At 38.6% G+C, this 22,476-nt stretch overlaps 1 protein-coding gene and 1 pseudogene across 1 annotated transcript in view; one reads left to right on the top strand and one right to left on the bottom strand.

Moving 5' to 3' along the window:
- The window catches only part of RALA (RAS like proto-oncogene A), a 72,269-nt gene that overhangs the window by 38,467 nt on the left and 11,326 nt on the right, over positions 1-22,476 (bottom strand). The window lies entirely within an intron of this gene.
- LOC121105912 lies at positions 1,347-3,000 on the top strand (annotated as a pseudogene).

Here is a 22,476-nt window from a genome sequence, read left to right as displayed (position 1 = left end):
TCATACGATCTAGTAGTTTCATGTTATGTCAGGTGTTGAAAAACATGGTCTTGGTTAAGGCAGTGACAGGTGCTATATGAACACAAAGAAACTTCTAACAAGAAACTCATTTTAACAACAGAGCCTTCCCGTTGCCAGAAAACCAGCCGCTGCTCCTAAATCACCTTTTTCCTTTCTGGGTTCTTCCCATCTCTTGCTGTCATCGAGCATCTGTAGGGCCTTACTGAGAATCATAACTAATCCCAAATTAGTGAACCTTGACCCTACAGGTTTGAAAGGAAGAAAAATAAAATACCAAAACCACTTACATACCATTTTATAAGATTTCATACTGAAAAACAGCAAGGATACATACATGAAGCCTGTATTTAATTCCAGTAGACTAAATTCTTAAGCCTAAATATAGTTGTCATTCTCACAAATCCAAGAAGCAGAAGCAAGAAAATTCAAGTAGTTCTGAACTTTGAATTGCTAGTTATATTTCATTTGACAGGATGCAACTATAATGTACAAAGCCTGGGAATAAAGTATCAGAAGAAGAGTATTGACCCTGCCACCCCCCCCCAAAAAAACTATGTATTAACTAAAATACCAAAGAGACTGATACAAAGCCCCTCCTTGTTAATATTGCCTGCCTCTTTATGTAACCACAACCTATCACATTAAAAGGGACATTAGTCTGACACGGCTTAGCTAAAATTCTTCAAAGTCTCGATAGTGCTCTTAGGTTGAAATCTAAATTCTGTAATACTGTCTCCCTATGACATCTGCCCCTGATCATTTCCTGTTTTACACTTCTCCCCTTAAACCTTATATATCTTGATCCTATGCATTTTTCAGTTTCTACTAGTGAAATATGTCTAGACATTTGGGGGAGTTTGAGTTAAGTGGATAACAAAGTGGGTTGTACGTAGTGGAACAATGGTACCAAGGAAAGAGAACAGACCCTGTAGGAACTGACATGACATAAGGACTTGAATAAAGAAGTAGAAGGTATACTTGAAAGTGAGTTTACAATGATCACATTTTCTGAATGCTATGTTGAGATCTACACACCATTTTTTAATAGGAATAATAAAGTGGGGGTTATTTTATGAAAAGATTAAGGAATAAGAAAAGAAAAATTTTAGCTATCAAAAGTTTATTGTGTTATCCTATAATATGTTTAGAATTTCATTTGTAACAGCTTTCTTGAGGTACAACATACAATAAACTGCACCTATTTGAAAGTCTGACCCACTGTAATCTCCCCTTCCATTGCCAGCCTCCTTTAATACATTGAATGAAATACACTGTTTTCTATATAGGTTAATTAGCATTTTCGAGACATTCTAGAATTATGCAATATGTATTCCTCAGGCTTCTTTCATTCCGTAATTCTGAGATACATCCCTGTTGTTGCCTGTATCAGCAGCCCTTCTTCTCCTTCTATTCTGCACAGCACTCCACTCTATGGATACACCACCATTCGTTTATCCACCCACCTGCTGGTGGACAAGTGGGTTGTTCATAGTTTTTGACCTCTGTTGACAAAGGTGCAAAAGGCAATGCAGTACAGAAAGGACAGTCTTTTCAATAATGATATTGGAACAATTATGACATCCATATGTTAAAAAAAAGGAAAGTACCACATACAAAAGTTAACTCAAATTGGATCATTCTTACATGTAAAACCTAAAATTGAAAAACTTCTAGAAGAAAGCACAGAATTAGTCATGTGGCCTTGGGTTAAGTAATGATTTCTTAGTATACCAAAAGCAGAATCCACAAAAGAACAAACTGATTAGCTGGACGTCAAAATTAAAAACTCCTACTCTTTAAGAGAGTTAAGTAAATGGTTACACCATCATCCGCTACATTCCTATGGTGTGCCTTTTACTCCTGTGATGTACTCACTCCCTGATGGTGATAAGTGGCAGCTACATTTGTGGTGAGCACAGCATAACACACAGACTTGTTCAATCACTGTGCTATACACCTGAAACTAATGTAACACTGTGTGTCAGCCATACTCAAAAATTTTTTTAAAAACATATTTTTGGCCTTCAAAAAATGAAAGACAGTTAAGAAAATGAAAGGAGGGGTGCCTGGCTGGCTCAGTTGGGAGAGCATGAGACTCTCGATGTTGGGGTCCTGAGTTCAAGGCCCACATCGGGTGTGGAGCTTATTTTTTAAAAAATGATGCAAACAGAAGAAGAAAATGAAAGGACAGAAAGGCCCCAGTGGAAAAGCTGAGGTCAACACGAAATCTGAAATATTCAAAAAGATACAAAACAGTCTCAGCGCTGCCGACAAATAAAGTGGGTGATGGTGCCGCTGGTAAAATGTGTCTCCCGACTTCCCACACCACACATTTCCATCTGAATTATGTACCAACTGTTTTTGACAACTATGCAGTCCTGGTTATGATTGGTGGAGAGCCACATGCTCTTGGACTTTTGTGTTTTTCACTGTCTTCTCTGTCCTTGTTCAAAACGTGAAAGAAAAGTGAGTGCCTGAGATAATTCACCACTGTGCAAAGACTCCTCTCTTGCTTGTTGGGACCCAAACTGATCTCAGAGATGACCCCTCTCCTACTGAGAAGCTTTCAGAACAAATAGAAGCCTATCACTCCAGAGACCGCTTGAAGGCTATCGAGTATGTGGAGTGCTTTGAACTCATACAGAAAGGCCTGAAGAACGTGTTTGATGACGCGATCCTGGCTGCCCCACAGCGGGGAACCCGAGGAAGGGCTGCAGGTGTGTGCTGCTGTGAACGTCTCGCCAGAGCCCTCTCCCCACAGCTGGCGTCAGCACCGTACTAAAAGCAATGTTTAACTCAAGCTACAGATGAAAATAAGATCTGTCTTTCCAATGACGACAAATGCCCTGCACCTTCCCACATGTGCTTGTGTGACACAAGGCCCACCGGTATGGCCTCCTGCCTCTCCCAGTACTGGTTAATTCTGCAGAGTTCTATGTTGTCGGAAAAGTGATTGGTACAAGCTTTTGATCTGTTGTTTCAAAAAAACAAAAACAACCAAATGTTTTTGTTATTGTTTTAAAAGCAAGGCATGCTTGTGGTCTTGTGAGGACTCTGTAACAGACTCATCTGGACTGAAGCTGCTTCATGGTTCCACTCCAGAGAGTAAGCAGGGACATCTTACTGGTATTTGTTTCTTTTCCATTTTGGGGGTGTGTGTTTAGTTTGTTTTTATTTAGTCTATTTTAAAAAAAAAAAGTCATTAACCAGTGGATAGCCCTTAAGGTGTAGACAACAAACTGATTCCACGTCCTAGATCTAATTTAGAAAACATGTCTCCCCACCCACCCCTGCACCCCCCGGCCCCCAAACATGCTCTTAGGAAGGTGTGTAGTAAAAGCCTCCTGTGGTAACATACCCCTTTTTGAGAGCTGACTTTTCTGTCCACCCTTGAATAGGTCCACTATTTGATGAAACTCATAAAAGCAGGTGGTAGCTGACCTGCCCCTGCTCTTTTCTGGAATGCACTCTGTATGTGACTGTGACTTCCAAGGAGATTTGTCTGCCACTTGCTGAGTTTTTTTAAAGCTAATTTCTAACGTCTACTATTGATAAATGAAGAAAAGTATTGCATCTTTTGAGATAAATCAAATGGATTAAGTTTATAATTAAAAAAAATTTTTTTCCCTTTCAAAAATAAAATGAGGGGCGCCTGGCTAGCTCGGTCAGCAGAGCATGTGACTCTTGGTCTCAGGCTTGTAAGCTTGAGCCTCATGTTTGAGGGTGTAAAGATTACTTTAAAATAGTATCTTGGAAAAAAAAAAAAGAAAATGAAAGGATAAACTACAGCCTGGGAGAAAATGTTTAGAATTAAAACTAAAAATACTGAGGAAAACGGGTGCCTGGGCAGCTCAGTCAGTTAGTAGGCTGTCTCCAGCTCAGGTCATGATCTCGAGATCCTGGGATCAGGCCAGCAATGGGCTCCCTGCTCAGCAGGAAGTCTGCTTCTCCCCCTCTCTCTGCCCCTCCTGATTGTGCTCTCTCTCCAATAAATAGATTTAAAAAGCCTTTAAAAAAAATAAAAAATAATAAAAAAGAAAAAGGCAAATTTTGGCTCACTGGCAGATTCTTTCTGATTACTTATGGTAAAAAATGAATGAGCTGTCTATAAGCTCCCAATAAAGAATTCAAACAGTAGGAAAGAGGGTGGTAGAGACTCAGGTAATTAAATTTAAATTACTTCTTACTCTATAAATGTACTTTTTAGCTATTTCTAAGATGACTAATTTAATGCATATTTGATACCATATTAAATCAATGGTGAAAAAAGTTCTTGATCCATACAACTTGATCAAAACATTTTCAATGAAAACACTGTATGCGAAATGTATACGTAAAGAAAGCTGTTTAAACAGAACCTCTTCTGTGAAGCATGTCCAGCCTCCGACTGCTCTCTGGGGCCTGAGTGGCTACTTCCTTGGTGGTTCTAGAGCATTCTGGACATAACTTCTACCAGTGCTTCACACCACATTAATTACTGGGGGCTTTTCAATAGCAAACTGCTTTTTTTTTCAGTTCTGAAATCCCAGCATCTAGCATGGTATCTAGCAAATAACATACATACACTTTTGAAAAAGAAATCAAACTCTGGAAAATGACTGGAGAACAGGTCATCAGTATTGGTAAAATCCTGAGATATTCCCCCAACCAGAACAGGAACTCCAGTTAAGAACTGCTGATTGAGGGGCGCCTGGGTGGCTCAGTCGGTTAAGCGTCTGCCTTCTACTCAGGTCATGATCCCAGGGTTCTGGGAGCCAGCCCCACATCAGGCTCCTTGCTCAGCAAGGAGTCTGCTTCTCCCTCTCCCTCTGCCCCTCCCTCCCTCCCCTGCTCATGCTCTCTCTTTCCCTCTCTCAGTCAAAAAAATGAAAAAGAAAATGCTGATTGAGGGGATGGGCAGAGAAAGGAGAGCCAGCAGCAGAGACAGTCAGGCTGCTCCCACATCTGATAATGTGATGTTGTATTACTTGGAATTACAATGTATTATGCATTATGGACAAATTAAACACCGGTCTCAGAAGCTAAGTTAGCTTTTCCAAGACTAAAGTTCAAAAAAAGCCTCAGGAAAAAAATTAAATGGAATAGTCAGAGATAATTCTAAGCTCAGCAGATACTTCATGCAATTTTCTAAATAAATATAACCATGTCAATGTTATATAACATCTGACTACAAAGCAATTCAATCTTCTGATAATGAGATCATTTACTAAGATCACTTAAAGCAAGTGGCAAATCTCTACAAACATTTTTTGCTTCTTACCTTACATATGTATTATAAGGTTTAGGAGTTTGGGGGACATTAGATGTGCTACGTTCTTATATCCAACCCAAGAGGTTTACGTAAGGTAAGTTTATAGTCACTGACCTATTTTTGCAAATCAACTGAGGATGTGAACATCCCAGTCACTTTTGAGAACCTAATAACGTCTATGGACCCCTCAACACAGAAGCCTCACCATCGTCCTATTATAACTATTAAAACTAATATAAATATCACAAAGTTTATACCTACAGTTATTGCTTTTGTTGGATTTGTACGTGAATTATTAGTAAGAACTGATACTTGAAAAAAAGACTATCATAATCATGGTTGCACAAAGAATTAACAAGGATACTTACTGTAACATTACTCATAATAAAAAATGAATTAAATTATGGATAGCCATAAAATGGGATTATAAAACAATTATTTAAAAATGACACTGAGTACTGAAGGACACTGAAAAATGTTCACAAAATATGTGAAAGCAGCTCACAAATAATGTGAAATATGAAAACAGATTACATATTAGTACAAACAGGAAAAACATCAGATAGCAAAATAAAATCTCAGTAAGAGTAATCTAAACAGAGGCACATGAAAAATGTTTAATTTCCAGAGCCTTTTACTTCTCTGAATTCCAGTTTTCTATCACGAATGTTTCTTCTGTAATCAGAAACGAAAAAAGCTTAGGAAAAAAGAAAAAATATTTATAACAGTGTTTGTGGTTGGGCTTTAATATAATCAAACTGTCAGTAATAGCTGCTGTGGGCAGTTAGGAAAACACTGGTCCCTACCCGGCAAAGCTGGAGGTACACAACATAGTTTTGTAGACGTGCAAGTGAGTCTGTGTAGTCAGCCTCCAAGATGACTCCCAACAATCCCCACCTCCTGGTGTTCACAGCCTTCTGTAGTATCTTCCTATAATGCACCAGGGTTGATCTGTATGACGGTTACAATACAGCAGAAGTGAAGGCATCTCACTTCCAGGACTAGGTTATAAAAGACTAAGGCATCTGTCCTGGGCACTCGCTCTCATCACTCGCTTCTGGGGAGCCCTGCTGTGAGTCGTCCCATGAAGAAGCCCCTGTGGCAAGGCACTGAAGCCTCCTGCCGGCACCATGTGAGCGAGACGGAAAGCCAGACCTCTAGACCTAGCCAAGTCTCTAGACCTAGCCAAGTCTCAGACGACGGGAGTTCTGGGTGATACCTTGATTGCAACTTCATGAGAGACTGAGTCAGAACCATACCGCTCAACTGCTTCTGATTCCTGACCCCCAGAAACTGTGAGATAATAACTGCTGGTCGTTTAAAGCCGCTAAAATCGGGGTCATTTGTAACATAGCAATGGCTGATTATATGGTTAGCTTATACCTTTGGAGACTGCAGTCCTTCTAAGAACCCACCTTAGCTTGAAAAAGCACCGAGGCTGTAACTCCTTTTGCTCTAAATTCACGGTTCTGATTTCCTTCTGGTCTGACCCAAACCAGAAAAGACATGTGAATACCTTTCTCAAAACGCTCAGTTCCTTAGAACTGCCTCTACTTCTCCTCTCCCACTCATATTTCATCTCCTCTTTCAGTTACTGTGAATCTAGTGTCAGCAAACCCATTCTGCAAGAGCCAGATAGGAAATATCTTAGGCTTCTCTGTAGCAGCCATCACTACAGCTTGAAAGCAGCCATAGACAACAGCTAAATAAATGGGCACAGCTGCATTTCAATAAAGCTTTATTTCAATAACAGTAGGTGGGCTGATTTTAGCTCCAGAACTGTGCCTTGCCAACATGCTATAAACGAAAACGAGTAAGATCAATGCTTCCAAATCATGCAGTAGATCCCATTCCCTCTAGCTGATTCCAAATATTGCTCCAGAAAGCCCAGAAAACCCATGCATCAATTTGTCCCTCTCTGAATATAAACATGTTACTTCTCTCCTTTCTTAAAAAGCAAAACTAAAGACAAAACAAAAACAAAAAACAAAACAAAACCAACATAAACACTCTCAACCCTGCTTCCATTTCTCCAACTCACTCTTAATTTTCCTCCCCTCCTCCTCCCGAAGCCTACTCTTATCAGGCTTTTGTTAAGATCATCAACGATCTCCAGTTTGCTAAGCCCATCAATTCTCAACCTCCATTATACTTCATTTAGCAGCAGCAGTTGACCCAGATGATCACTCCCTTTTTCTTAAAATACCTTGTTTTATTTCCAGGATACCATAATCACTTGGTTTTCCTCAAATCTCTATGGCTGCTCCCTTTTGATCCCCTTTGTTCTAAGTGTGGTGGATCTCAGGGTTCGACTTGAAGCTCTGTTTTCTGTCTATACTCATTTCTTCATAAACTCACTCAGTATACTTCTCAATGCGACGACACCCAAATTTATACCTCCAGATTTCCTCCCTCCCATGAAGGCCAGACTTAGAGTCAGCTGCCTACTCGACATCTTCAACTGGTTGTGTTCCAAACTCCAAACTGTCCAAAACTAAACTCCTCGTATCACCTACCTCAACCTACCTCTCTCTCAGTTTTCCCCTTACTTTAGTAAAACGGCAACCCCATTCTTTGAGTTGCTCAGGCCAAAACCCTTGAGTCATTTTTGCCTCCTTTTTCACAGCCCACATCTGATCTGCTGGCAAATCTGTAAGCTCTACCCTCAAAATAGATCTACTCCTGAGAAGAATTTCCATGTTACCCGGAATAACACAGTCTCACAATGAAATGTAAGGTCCTAAGTTATCTTGCCATTCCTTCCACTAGAAGATAAAACATATGGCTCACTCCCTCACATCACTTAGGACTCCCCTCAGTAGAATATGAGATTCGTGGGGGCAGGGAACTTTTCTTGGTTTACTGTTTGTTACATCTCCATTACTTTATATAGTGCATAACACATAGTAGATCCTTACGCAGTATTTGTGGAATGAATGAGTTAACTGTGAAAAATGACAAACAATACTTTCTAGTTGATGGAAAAGTTACTGGTAAAACAAACTGGGTACGTTAACTTTGTTCTCATTTCCTACTTTGAGTGGTTTTTAAAATATAATCAAAGCCCCTTGTAACTTAGAGCGTAAAAAAGACTAGAATCTGAGTCCTTGGTCTAGGTTCTGCCACTTACCAGCCTCTAAAGTCTTTAGTTTTTCTTCAATGACCATGGTTTTCACATATGTAAAATGAGGACTGCACTAGGAAACTGGGACCCTTTCAAAACTGACCAACATCCAAAACTGTACATGACTTCAGAGACTTATGCAATGACAGATACTCTTCAAGCCCACAGGCATCTGACCACAGCCTCTATAAAGGTGTGTTGATAGGGAAGCATTAAGTCTGACTTCCTGGAAAAAATGTCATGCTATATAAGGAGAAGTGGCAGAGCAGCTGATACGTTGGTGACACCGACGTGAAACACTTACTTAAGGGCTTTAAGTGTCCAAGGCTTTACGTTAGATACAATAATAATGCTGGAAAGTAGATAGAAATTTTCTTGGTTTATTTATTATTTTTATAGGTTTTATTTACTTCTTTGAGAGATGGAGAGACAGTATGAGTGGGGAAGGGGCAAGCAGACTCCTCAAGGAGCCCGATGTGGGGCTGGATCCCAGAACCCTGAGATCATGACCAGAGCTGAAGTTGGATGCTTAACCAACTGAGCCACCCAGGCACCCCAGGAATTTTCTTTGTTTAGATTTTTGTAATAGACCATGTAAATGAGCCCCCAAAGTTATGTATCATGTCCAAGGTCACACAGCTATTAAATGGCTGAGCCATTTATTCAAATACAGGTTTATGAAATCTTTGATACTAACAAGCTGACTGGAGATGTGAACAGAGTCCATCTGTTTCCCAGTGCTACTACTCATATCTATTTGGATATTTACAGACAACTGAAACTCAAATGATGATCCCATTCAGGCTCACAGACCCACACCTGAAACTTCAGTTATTCTTGATGCCTCTCCTTAACTTTTCATGTGTAATTAATCACTCTGAGCTGTACACATTCTACCTCCTCAGTATTTCAAATCAGCTGCTTTTCTTAATCCCCCTGATCCTATTTAGGACATTATCCTATCAGCCTGGGCTGTTCTAAGAATCATATTATCCCCGCCTGATAGCCTGACCTCTTCCGGTGCATCCTCTAGAATACTGACCTTGAGAGTAGGCTTATATGCACTCCAGGATGAATAGAAAATGAGCCACTGGAATAGGGGAAAATATCAGAACTTGTATTTACATATGTTTCTAATCTTAAAAAATGAGAAAGAAATTAAACTTCACTAATAGCCAACATGCTGACTGACAGTGGCATCCTCACTGGGTCTCTGTCAAAGGGAGAAGGTCCATGTGGTGTTTGAGGGGTCGGACCTGAGAGGAGAGCGAGCAATCTGAGAGAGGTGGAGAGTGGTTCACTGTCAGGATATTAGGGTGTATTTTAGTTTACGTGACCCGGGTAGATAGATATAAAAAATATAATCTAAGTTTTACCTAAAACATTTTTACAAGATAGATAGTTTAATAAGCTTCCTGAAAAGAAACCATGAACTGAAAAGATTCACGCAAGCGCAGGTGAGCAACAAGACAATGGCAGAGCGTCAACTCATTTTTGCTTCTAGGATAAGCTCTTCATCAGTTTCATGGAAGAAAACAATGACAAAGTACATCAGTTCTGAGAAGTAGGCCAAATTGAAATGAAAGACGGAAATGGTAATGTGGATTTATATATCTAATTCTGTGTTAGGTTTAGGTCTCACTGCTAATGACAGAAAACCCCAACTAACAGTTAAAAACAGAAATTACTTTCCACGATGATGGAAATATAACAGAGATGGGCAATCAAGGGCTGACAACATGGCTCCATGGTTTCAAAGTTATCTAGCAACCAGCATGCTTCCAGTTTTCTAGGGCGCAGCTGTCCCCATGGTGCAGAGGATCCCCAGTCATTACAAGTAAGTTTAAGGTGTGCAACCCTCTCAACTTTAAGAGCCCTTCCTGGAGTTTCACAAATCATTTCACCTTGATCCCATTGGCCAGAAAAGAGTCACCTGAACAATGGTTAACTGTAAGGGAGCTGGGGATTTGTAGACTTTGTCCTGGGCAGTGGCACACCCTGCTAGTATCCGGGAAGTTCATTTACAAAAGAAGGGGAACACTGAGATCAGCTGTCTCCAACGTACAAACAATAACCCTCATTTCTGTTCCTCATTGTTAACCAAGAGTCAGCCACCGCACCAAAACACAAAAAGGTCTGAATGATGAAGTTTTTTCCAGGTAAGTATGGTACAAACTGATATGAGGCAAAACCTGAACTGGACAGACAAGAGACTCTTTGTACTATTGATTTATTTAGTGTGAACAGTCATACATTTTGCTGTAGAAATATTATCTGATTAATGGATACTGCCACAAATGATGAAATACTTAGTATATGCATAAAATTATCTCTCTTAAAGTCTAAGGATTCCAAATCCTAAAACACATCCATTTTGGATAAAAGGATTATGGAATGGTAGTATGAGACGATTAGAATTATTAAGGTATTTAAAAACTAAGGGCTAGAACGAGCAAATTTCCATGTTTTTTTAGTCATCTTTAAAGTAATGCAATACTGAATCGAAACTTTTATAATTACTCTAAAATTAAGCATAAAGGTTCATAAGCATCTTAAGGCTTCTTACTTAATACCAAAATCCACATTATACTCTATTAACACTTGTTCTTCCTGCCATGGTAAAAACGCCTGAAGTAACACAGAAAACAAAAGGCAAAATTTCACTAACTGAATTTCACTAACAACAATTTCACTGACACAACTGAATTTCACTAACAACAAACAGTGCTGGAAACCATATAGGTTTTAGGTTAACAAGATTCTTGGACAGGTAGATTAAAGTACAAATGTTTCTAACGTGTCGGCTAAAGTATTTGCTGGATTCTAGAATAACATAACACACAAGAGCTGCTTTTTATTTTCAGAGACGAGATCTCTGTAAGTAAGTTACTTCTTTCATAAAAACAATGTGCTACATGGAAAAACTATGTAGGTGCATCACTGATGGAGCTATTTGGATGATAGGAGGAGGATTCTAGGATAAGCACATAGAGGTAGCACCACATCTGAAACTCACTCTCTGCATAATTCACAGCTAGTGCACAAAATGTTAGGCCATTAATATGGTTCATTATATAAAAATAAGACCCTTAAAACACAGAGGAGAGGAGGGACCATAACCCCACTCATTTTCTAACACCAACACAATCTTGGTATGAAAACCTGAAAAGGAAAAGAAAGTCAATTACAGGCCAATCTCTCAGGAACTAAGATGTAAAAACATTAAAGATATGAGCAGACCAAAACCAACGATACTGAAAAAATATATATATCATGATCCAACTGGATTTATTCGAGGAATACAAGGTTCTATTCACAAATTGATGTGTAATTCATAAAAGGGGAGAAAATCATAAGATTATCTCAACAGATACAAAAAATTGCATCTGACAAAATTCAACATTCATTCGTAAGAAAAGCCTTATTAGCAAACGAGAAACAGAGGGAAACTTCTTTATCCCGATAAATAATATTTATAAAAACTTTACAGGTAAACTAGCCAATGTTTTCCCCATGAGACGAAGGATAAGACAAGACTTCTTACTATCATCACTGCTAGTCAGTAAAGTCCTGGAAATTCTAGTTAGTGCAATAAAGCAAGAACAGAAATAAAAGGCAAAAGACTGGAAAGGAAGAAGCAAAATTAAGATTATTCATAGGCAACATTCCAAAAGAATCAAATTATCAATATTTACAAGTGAATTTAGCAAAATTGCTGAAAATGTGGTCCTAAGTTGCAACATTATATTTCAGTATTTAAAAAGTAATTACAGGATCAAGAACCTAAATGTAAGACCTAAAACAATAAAACCCTTGGAAGAAAAAAAGGACAAAAGTATCTTTGTGATATTGGATTTGGCAAGGTTTCTTGGCTATGACACCAAAGGCACAGGTAACAGAAGAATAAATAGACAAACTGGACTTCATGAAAATTAGAAGATTTTGTGCATCAAAAGATGTTACTGACAGAGTTAAAAAGGCGACCTACAGAACAGGAGAAAATATTTTTAAACCATATATCTGATAAGGGATTGATATCCAGAACATACAGGGAGAACTATAACTCAACAAACAAAACACCAAACAGCCTAGTTTAAAAATGGGCAAAGGACGAACAAACAGACATTTCTTCACAGAAGATAAACAAGTGGCTGACAAGCACATGAAAAGGTGCTCAACATCACTCAGTGTTAGGGAAATACAAATCAAAACTACAAGGAGATACCATGCACATGCATTAGGATGACCACTATCAAAAAAACCAGAAAACAAGTGCTGGCAAAGATGTGGAGAAATCAGAATCCTTGTGCGCTGCAGTGGGAATGAGAAATCGCGGAGCCACTGTAGAAAACGGTATGGCAGTTCCCCCCACAATAAAAAATAGACTTCCCACAGGATCCAGCACTTCCACATCTTGCTTTATACACAAAAGAATTAATTGAAAGCAGGGTCTTGAAGAAATATTTGTGCACCCGTGTTCAGAGCAGCATTATTCACAACAGCTAAAGCATGGAAGCAACCCAATTGTCCATGGTAGATGAATAAGCAAAATGTGGTCTATACATATAATGGAATATTAGTCAGCCTTAAAAAGCAAGTAAGTTCTGACACAGGCTACAACATGCACGAACCTTGAAGACATTATGCTAAGCAAAGTAAGCTAACACAAATAGGCAAATACTTATAAGATTCCATGTATATGAAGTATTTAGAGCAATCAACATCATAAAGACAGCAAGAATAGTGGTGGTTCAGGGCCTAAGGGGAAGGGAGAATGTGAAGTGATTATTTATTGAGTACAGAGTTTCAGTTTTACAAGATGAAAAGACTTACGGGGATGGACCACAGTGGTGACGGTTGCCTAACAACGTGAACGTGAATGTATTTAATACCGCTAACACTTAAGATGGTTAAGATGGTAAATGGCATATGTATTTTACCACAAAAAAAGGAAACAAAACCAGTAATTACATAGAATTTGAGAATGAAAACTTAAAAGTATGTATAAGACTGTTAGTTGTCTTTTGCTGCACAACAAATTACCCCAAAACTTAGTGACTTAAAATAACAGACATTTATTATGCTACAGTTCAAGTGGCCTAGCTAGGTGGTTCTAGCTCAAAGACTCTCCTGAGGCTACAGTCAAGACACCATCAAACTGCAATCATCTAAAGGCTTACACACTGGAGAATCTGCCTACAAGATGGCTCACTCACATCCCTGTTGTGGCAGAAAGCCTCTGAGCGCTTCACCATTTGGGCCTTTCCGCTGGTCTGCTAAATGTTCTCTTAACATAACAGCTGCTTTCTCCAGAAGAGCAAGGCAGAAGACAAAACGTCTTTTATGACCTTGTCTTTGGAAGTCACACAATGTCACCTGGTCAATGTGAAAGGGAACAAAGAGGCAACAATCTTTGGTGGGCAATTTGGAGGATGGTGACCACAGAAAACTTTAAAAAGAAAATTATAAAACAGGGATGAGAAAATTTAAAGAAGACCTAAATAATGCTTTAGTTCATGTTTATGGATTGGAAGACTCATTACTGTAAAAAAAGGTCAATTCTCCTCAAATTTATTTACAGATTTAATGCAATCCCAATCAATATCCCGGCAGGTTTTTGGTGGAACCTGGCATTGATTTTAAAATTTGTATGGAAACATGGGGCGCGTGGGTGGCTCAGTTGGTTAAATATCTGCCATCGGCTCAGATCATGGTATCGTGGTCCTGGGATGGAGCCCCGTCTCAGGCTCTACGCTCAGCACTGAGTCTGCTTCCCCCCCGCCCCCGCCAACTCATATTTTCTCTTTCTCATATAAAGAAATACAATCTTAAAAAAAAAATTTGTATGGAAACAGTAACACCAATAATATCCAAGACCAACTGTGAAGAACAGTCATCAAAGTACCCAGTGGTTGGTAAACTAGGCTGCTTGGGTTTTTTTCTATAATAAATTTATTTTACTTACTTTTAATGATATGTATTTTTCAAATGTTGGAACAATCTCAAATTTATAGAAAAGTTACAAGTACAATACAGAAAGGTTTTTCCCTAAGCCATTTAGGAGTAAGTTGCTGGGGCGCCTGGGTGGCTCAGTCGGTTAAGTGTCCAATTCCTTTTTATTTTTTATTTTATTTTAAGATTTTATTTATTTATTTGACAGAGAGACACAGCCAGCGGGAGAGGGAACACAAGCAGGGGGAGTGGGAGAGGAAGAAGCAGGCTCCCAGCAGAGGAGCCCGATGTGGGGCTCGATCCCAGAACACAGGGATCACGCCCTGAGCCAAAGGCAGACGCTTAACGACTGAGCCACCCAGGCACCCAATAAGTGTCCAATTCCTGATTTCAGCTCAGGTCATGCATGATCTCGGGGTTGAGACTGAGCTGGGCGCCTGGCTCCATGCTGGGCGTGGAACCTCCTTAAGATTCTCTTTCTCCCTCTGCCCCTCCCCTGCTCTCTCTCTCTCTAAAGAAAAAAAAAGACGACTAAGTTGCTGATATGATGCTTCATCTCACCTGAATACTTCTCAGTTTATTTTCAACAAACAAGGACAATCCCCTACAAGCCAATATACAGTCATCACCACTGGGATATGAACATTAACATAGTCCTATCATAGAATCCTCAGACCCTATCCCAGATTCTGCACTGGCTTAGAATCATATGTTGCATTTTCTTTGGCCTCCTTCAGTATGGAACGACTCTTCATACTTCGACTTTCATGAACTCAACAATTTTGAAGATTACTAACCAATTATTTTATAGAACGTCTCTTAATTGAGTTTTGTCTGATGATTAGATTCAGATTATATTATCTTCCATAGGACCAACACAAAAGTGATGCTGTTTCTTCTGTCCACATTTCTTTTTAATAGACTTTACTTTTTTAGGGCGGTTTTAGGTTTATGGCAAAATGCTTCTCTTCGTAAATAAAGTTTTATTGGGACATAGCCATCCCATCTGTTTATGTATTGACTATGGCTGCTTTTTATTACAACAGCTGAAGTGAGTGGTTTTAACAGAGACCATATGGCCTGCAAAGCCTACATTGGATATTTTGGCCCTTTGAGAAAACCTTTGCTGACTCCCATTCTACTGACTATAAAGACTTCTTTTTCAAGCTACAGTAATTAAGATAGTATGACATCAGTGAATGGATACACCGGGAGCTGGCAAGTTTTTACTGTTATGAATGTAAATGTACCCCACTTTAAAAGATAATCTCACCTGAACACCAACTTAAAAATTAATTTCTAACCTGTTTAAATCTATAGTTTCACTGGATTTTGAAAACATTATAAATACACACAAAAAAGGAAACACATTTTGATGAATTTGCAAGAACTGACTGACATCAGAGAAAATGGAAATCAGCAAGACAAATTTCATGAAGAATCTGTCCTTATTTATTAGATAAAATTAAAAACTGAAGACTATCATTAAGCCAACACAATCAACAACATCATTCTCCCATTTTTGATCTATATCTTAATGAGGCATCTATTTCTAATGTGACAAGCATTAAATATAAAACAGATTGCACCTAAAACCAAGCCTTTGAATCACCATTTCACAAAGTGTTAACTTTCACTAGAATGAAGACCATGTAAGCAGAGATTTTTTTTTGGGTATATATTATGGTCTACTGTAGCCCCCGGCACTTATAAGAGGGCCTAAATAATACTTGTTTTTTAACTTACTGTTTTCCAGCTCTACTGAGGTAAAATTGACAAATTTCTATTTGCAGAAATTGTACACAACATGATGATTTAACATACTATTTATCTGTTGTATGAATGAACCAAGACTTGTAAAAGTGATAATAAACCACATTTGATTACAGGGCTTTCATTAAACAATGTCTTAGTGCCAATGAAAAATTTTTATACTATTAAAATTTTTAAATTTAAAATAGCTTATATAACCTCCCATTATTTTCTAATTTACATTTTATGATTTATAATGTATACTGTATAACTGCACAGCAGTATATATATGTGGGATTAAAAAAAATGGGAGTTTCTAGAATTCTGTAGTGACGGGGCATAATGATCAAAAGATCACTCCTCTGTAGCAGAGGTACTCAAAGTCTAACTAGTTAATGACCAGGAAAGAACAAATTTTAGAGTATACATTCAGAAACTTACAGAGAAACTTAAAAGTAATTTTATGTCTATTCAATCTAACTTCTGAAATGGGCTTGTTTTCTGTTTTTAAAATCTCATTTTTCTAGTAATTCATTTTTATTATATTTTACAAACTTCTCAGTCTGATATATATTGAAAATTTTATTTATTTATGTATTTATTTTAAAGACTTTATTTATTTATGTGACAGAGAGAGACAGCGAGAAGGAACACAAGTAGGGGGAGTGGGAGTGGGAGAAGCAGACTTCCTGCTGAGCAGGGAGCCCGAGGCGGGGCTGGATCCCAGGACCCTGGGATCATGACCTGAGCTGAAGGCAGAAGCTTACGGACTGAGCCACCCAGGTGCCCCCGAAATGAAAATTTTAAAAATAGTCCTTCACCAAAGTTAATTTCAGGAGCACTGCTATAGAGAATGATCAAAACACAAATCTGATCATAACGATTCCTAAATTTATTTGATGGCTCCCCAACGGCCTGAGATGAGGGGCTTTATGATCTGTCTACAACCCTCCCAACCATCTTCCTCAGAGCCTTGCGTTTTCCCCTCCTTACCCCCCGGGAATATACCACACTCACTCTAAATTCATGGCATGAATTTGATTCCCTGGTCCTAAACCCTCCTGATTTCTTTTACCAAATTCCTACTCATCTTCCTGGTGGTCACTTCCAGAAAACTCTCCTTGTTCCTTAAGCCTAGGTTAAGTGCCTGTCCTTTTATGTGTCCAGCACAGAACCTGGCACACAACAGGCACTTATTCATTTAACAAACATTTTATTAAACAAAACCTACACTCATGTCACCATACCACACTGTCTCCCCCAAAATGTTCTATACTTGTTTTAAAAATGTTTCATTCTACTGACAAATAAATGAATGTCTATCAGCTTCAAATATTAAAGAATAAACAAAACAAATGATAATTTCTAAAGGGAAAAAACTCCCTCAACTACTATCAAGCTTCCCTTTCTTATTTATGAAACATTATTGCCAACATGTCCAAGTTTTGGAATGAAGAAAACACACATTAGTAACAACTTTCATCTGAAAATTACTTTCATATGACTGCCTTAAAAAGGAATGCTTCCTGGGACGCCTGGGTGGCTTAATCGGTTAAGTGTCCAACTCCTGATTTCGGCTCCAGGTCATGATCTCAGGGTCGTGAGATCCAGCCCCAAGTAAGCCTCTGCCCTGGGTTGCTTAAGATTCTCTCTCGCCCTCTGCCCCTATTCATCCCCCACTCCCGCTCCCAAGTGTGTGTGTGCTCTCGCTCTCAAAAAAATTCAAAAAACACGGAATGCTTCCTTTTGAACCCTCCTGCCCTAAAACACAGGTTTACTGACTAACCTAGCAAAAATAAACTACAAAAAGGAAACCTGCTGCTGTTTATCCTTGGCCCAAATACTTTAATGTAAGTGAAAATATTTTATACTGACAGTAAGTTGAAAAACTGAGTCCTGAGTTCTGAACCCAAATGATGTTATAATTACAGTCTCAGTACTTTAAGCCAAAGAGCACTTCACACTTTTAAGGGAAGTCATTGAAAAGTCTGAATGTATCATACTTCTTCATCTATCAACATAAAGAAACATCACAATTTATAAGCAGAGGGTGGGTTTCCTACATTTTTCACAAATCTGTCAGGTAATTCTATACTGCATGACAAACTGTTCTTAACATGAAATTTACTAAAATTTCACTGAAAGCACAGATAAGCTTACTATTTTATAATCCTCAACGGTAGCAATGCTCTGACAAGATTACTGCTAGGTTTTAAACAACCAAAACAAACAAACAAACAAACAAACAGACTCCATCAATATTCTGGCACTATACATTTTAATCTGTTTTTGATTGAAGATTGTCAATATGTGCATCAAAGACTTAAAGATGTAATAATATTAGAGAGTTGAAACTTACAAGAATAAAGGGCAGTTGACTACTTACATCAAAACAGCAACCAAATGAACACCTGGGGTTTGGAAGAAAAGGAGAGCAATTTCTGGAGTAATACAATCTTATACTTTTACTTCCCAATCCAAAAGAAAGCAATTGCTAACTAGGTAATTTTAAAAGTACTCACATACATTTTTATATGAAAATTTAAATTGTTTTGCTTAGTCTAATAACAGCATTCTCTAAATATTTATCAACTGATGGCTGGGGAAGTGGACCAAATGTGTTAGCACACAAAAGGAAGACAAGCTATAATAAACCTTAACACAGCCAAGATGACAGGAAATGACAAATTCTAACTGTACAGATTACCCGCCCTCTGCAATCAATCATCAACAAGTGAACAGCTACTATTTACTGTGGACCTTATTTTACGTAATGCTTAACATACGTTAAAAGAAATCATCATCATGGGAATTTAGTAAAGAGATGATAATCGATGAGAAACAAGCGATTTAGCCACCAGAAGCAGTATCCAGATAGGATGGTATTTTAATTTTTGAGGTGCATTCGACGAAGATTTTGAGTTCAGAATTATATGTCTCACAAATTCCTCAACTTAACCGAATAGTTTTTAAAAAATTCCTTGGTCACCCAGAACCATAATGAGCAACTATTCTCCTGTTAGAGGCTATTATGAATTCAGGGCAGTTTTCCTTGGACTCAGTAGCCTTAGAATGTGGAACTCTGAATTCTCCTATGGTTATGTTGTATCTTGCTGCCTCTTGCCTTCCTTTCATAGCTGTCCCTCGCTGATCACTACTGCCTATGTGCTTGCCTTCAGCAGCACCCCTGCACGCCTAAAACTTGTCTGGACAGAAACTACTAGGCTTACTGTAATTAGATATAAAGTAAGAGTTCTGAAAGATGGCATGATTATTCTCTTGAGTATCAGATGCATAATAGCCTTCAGTGCTAGGACCTTGCTTTTCTACTGTGGATGTTCAAAGGTATGCTGTTTTTTCTATTTGTTTGTTTTTAAACTTTACTTCTTGACTCTAATAGCTTTTACGTTTCCTCATCTTCTACCTCATCTGGCTGAATCTGGACAATTACATGGAAATAATGAATCTGAAACTGTTTAGAGTCAGGGCCTGGCCACAGAAGGGAATATACAGATTCTAGTTTCCTCCTTCCTCTTTAAGTATGTTTCATATTTTAAGTTGTAAAATTTCACCTCGAAATAAACGAATGTTACTGCATTATTTTTGGAAGCCTGTGATCAGGATAGTTAGGAACTAACTAAAGAAATGAGGGATGTTTGGCCTGAACAGGCAGACACTAGGGAAGCTGGCAGAGGAGCTGTATCACTGCCATCTTCAATTACTTGAAGAAAGGTATCTGTAAAATGCCTTCTCAATTCTGTCAACAGATGTACTGCTTAACGAGGGCTCAAAAATATGTTTGTGTACTAAGTGCTTCTTCAGAGAGCAAACCAGCCACAAAGAGAAGTCACAGGATAATACACTTCAGGACAAAACAAGAATGATTTTTTAAATGAAAACATCCAAAAATGACCCAGATTTCCACAAGATCACCGCAAGTGCTTAAGCAATCGCTAGTGGCTGGGTAGTTTTGAAGGGATTTTTGTAAAGGGTCGAAGAATACATTAGAAAACCTTTCAAGGCCCATTCTTCTAACTCAGTGACAGATGATACATTTTATGCATTTCATTTTCATACTGCATTTCACTTTCATATTGAAAACAAATCCTAAAGAGTACTGGAAGAGTATGCAAGCAACATAAGAGCCACACAGTATCCAGAGTTATTTGTTCAACTTCAGGGACAGTATTTATACAGCAGCTGCATCTATCTATTAAAGACTTTAGATAAGAAACATTTTAAGCGATAAAAATAATTTCCTTTTTAGAGCAGGAAAATCACAACTACATCAACAGCATCATCACTATCACCACACGCATCATACACTCGATGTCACAAAAAGGAATTGGGAACTATCCTTACTTTAAAAAAAAAAATCACTTCGGAGATGAATCATACAACATATGGACGCTGACAGAGCTTGAGAACCCAAGTAAATGAAAGAGGAGAGGAAGGAAACTAATTATAAAAAATTGATTTCAGCAATCTGTAGGAATGTAGAAACTCCAAGACAGTTGGATATAACCCCCACTCAGAGAGCTAAAGAAAACTACATGAAAGAACACTCAAGACAAGTACAGAGAAATCAGCCACAATTCCCAAGTTGTTACCATTGTTAACGTTGGTTGCTCCTCACCTTCATGGGAGGGGGAAAGAGGTGTGTGGAATGTTTTAGTTTAAATCAAATATCCATCAGTTTGCTTAGATAAGGAAAAGTACTCCTAGTAAAGGCTCATTTAGCATTAAAACTAATCAGATAACAAATGTGATTTTTTTCTCAAAAACTCCAGATGTTGAGTTTCTATGTATTACTCTTGGTTTAACTTCACAAAGGTGGGCAAAAAATGATCCGACACCCCTAAAGCAGCAGACATATGGTTTGTCTGCCTAGCATCCCTTCTCCTAGAGGGACCCACCCTCTCCTTACTTACTGCATTACAACAGTACTGCAAATCTGGATGCTCCGCCCCTCTCAAAAGTGGGCAAGAGACCCAGGCTGGCCAGAGTGCTCCATTCCCTGGGCTACAGAGAAAGACTAGCTCTTTCTGCTGAGCTGGGAAGAACTGAATCTGGGGATGAAAGTGGCCACCATGTGAGGAGTCCACCAAAAGAATGAAGAAAGAATCAGAGCTGAAGAAGGGAGAGAAAAACACCAACATTCTGTTTTGCTTAAAATAGTCTAGGGGCGCCTGGGTGGCTCAACTGGTTCAGCGACTGCCTTGGGCTCAGGTCATGATCCCAGGGTCGTGGGATCGAGTCCCGTGGGGAGCCTGCTTCTCCCTCTCCCCCTGCTTGTGCATGCTCTCTCTCTCTGTGTCAAATAAATAAATACAATCTTAAAAAAAAAAAAAAAGACAGTCTAAACTGAATTTCTGGCTCTCACAACTGAAAGAGCCCTAATATCTGCAGTATCTCGGCTTCTCACAGTTCAGGAGGGAAGTTTCTCAGCGCTTAATTGCAGAATGAAGATGAAGGTGACTATCATTGTCTTTAATTATTTACTCCGCTTCTGTACTAGCTCGACATATGGAAGAATTGAGAAAAGATTTAGCTTTTATTCCAATTGTCTAAAAACGCCCCATGGCAAATGAGAAAAATTAAGCAAGGCTCGTGGTTAACATCGTTACAAAAACAAAACAGCATTCTCTGGGAGAAAATCTTTGCCAATCACATATCTGATGAAGGATTGTACCTGGAACACACAAAGAACTCACAATTCAGTAACGAGATAGATAGCCCAATTTAAAAAAATAGGAAAAAGATCTGAGTAGACATTCCACCAAAGGAAATTTGTGAATGGCTAATAAGCACATGAAAAGATGCTCAACACCATTAGCCATTAGGGAAATCCAATTAAATCACAATGAGATACCAATTTATACCCACTGGAATGGCCATAATAATTTCTAAAAAGACTATAACCACTCTTAAAGATGCAGAGAAATGGGAACTGTCAAACCCTGCTGGTGGAAATGCAAAATAACGTGTAGCCTCTTTGGAAAAGTTTAGTCCCTCCTTAAAAGGTTAAACATAACTGTACCATACCACTAAGCATTTCTACTCCTAGGTATATACCCAGGAGAAATAAAAACATATGACCACACAAAGGCCTGCACATGAATGTTCAGAGCAGAATTATTCATAATAACCAGAAAGGGCAAACAACCCAAATGTCCATCAACTGGTAAATGGACAAGCAAAATGTGGCATATCCATAAAATGGAGTACTTACTTACTATTCACCAATAAAAAGAATTATGGACACATGCCACAACATGATGAACCAGAAACAAACAAACAAACAAAAACCCCCAAAGATTACTTACGGAATGATTCCATTTGTAGTAATGCCCAGAAAAGGCAAATCTGTGGAGAT

The sequence above is a fragment of the Ursus maritimus genome, unplaced genomic scaffold, assembly GCF_017311325.1.
Source record: "Ursus maritimus isolate PB19 unplaced genomic scaffold, ASM1731132v1 scaffold_3, whole genome shotgun sequence".
In the NCBI taxonomy this organism is placed as follows: domain Eukaryota; kingdom Metazoa; phylum Chordata; class Mammalia; order Carnivora; family Ursidae; genus Ursus; species Ursus maritimus.
Note: the sequence above shows the minus strand (reverse complement) of the source record. Positions and strands in the feature narration are given on the sequence as shown.